The following is a 1,345-nucleotide window of genomic DNA, read 5'->3' on the forward strand; positions in this document are numbered from 1 at the left end:
TATATATATATACACACACACATATATATACATATATATGTATATATATATACGTGTATATATATATACACACACACACGCATAAGCATATAAACTTATATATAGTATATATATAAACATATTTATAATCCATACAATGTACGTTGGTGGGATTATAAAATGGTGTGGCCAAAATAGTATGGTCATTCCTCAAAAAGTTTAAAAGGGAGCTACCCTATGATACAGCAATCTCATTTCGGGTTGTATATCCAAAAAAATGGAAAGAAGGGTCCTGAAGAGGTATTTGTACACCCCTGTTCACAGCAGCATAATTCACAACAGCCAAGAGATGGGAACAGCCCTTATCTATCAACAGGTGAGTGGGTACACAAAATGTGGTTTGTCCGTGTAATGAAATGTTGTTATTCAGCCTGAAGAAGAAAGGACGTCCTGCCACCTGCCGCCACGTGGATGGACCCGGAGGACACCGTGCGCAGTGACAGAAGCCAGACACACAAGGGCAACATCCTGTGTGAGCCAACTCACAGGGGGTCCCTGGAGGAGCCCCGTCCACAGAGACCGAGTAGATGGTGGGAGCCCAGGACAGGCCAGGGGACAGGGAGTCGGTGCTTCGTGGGGACTGAGTCTCAGTTTGGGGAGATGGAAAGTTCTGGAGATGGATGGTGGGGGTGGCTGCACAGCAGTGTGCGTTTGCTTAATGCCAGTGAACTGTACTCTCACAAGTGGTTAAAAGGGAACGTTTTGTTATGTATTTTTACCGCAATTACAAATTAATTGACTAAGAAGGACAGTAATGGGGGGCAGGTGGGGTGGAGAGAGTCACAGATGACTCTCCAGAGGACACGATCTGATTTTTGTCCGAAGCCTGTCTGGTGGCTGGTCAGTGGGCCCTGAGGGCGGAGAGCCCTTGCCTCTTTGGCCATATCACCGAGAGCCCCTGGTTTCAAACGCAGTAAGCGTTGACAGTGGAGGGTGCACGGAATATTGCGGGGGGGGATTCTGAGCACAGACACTCTCTCTTGAGCAAGTGTCCGGGCAAGAGGCAACCTGCGGCTGTGAATGTGTGAGGGTGCTTGTTGTCCAAACCAGGAGGCCAATGGGGAGCCACAAAGGGTTGGGAGCCACGGAGGAGGATGAAGTGGGGTTTCTCCAATTGACAACCACATTTCTCCCCGAGGGTCTCCCGCCACGGCAGCCTCACAACATTTTCTATCCCCGACAGCGAACACATTTTTTTCACATCTGCCTCCTCCCACCCCTTGCCGGACTAAGGGAACCGCAGGGCCAGGGCCCGCGACCACAGGACCCGGCTGGACACAGGACCTAAACACACATCTGTAACATG

This window comes from Herpailurus yagouaroundi, unplaced genomic scaffold (genome assembly GCF_014898765.1).
Source record: "Herpailurus yagouaroundi ecotype Mexico unplaced genomic scaffold, PumYag 295, whole genome shotgun sequence".
Taxonomy (NCBI): domain Eukaryota; kingdom Metazoa; phylum Chordata; class Mammalia; order Carnivora; family Felidae; genus Herpailurus; species Herpailurus yagouaroundi.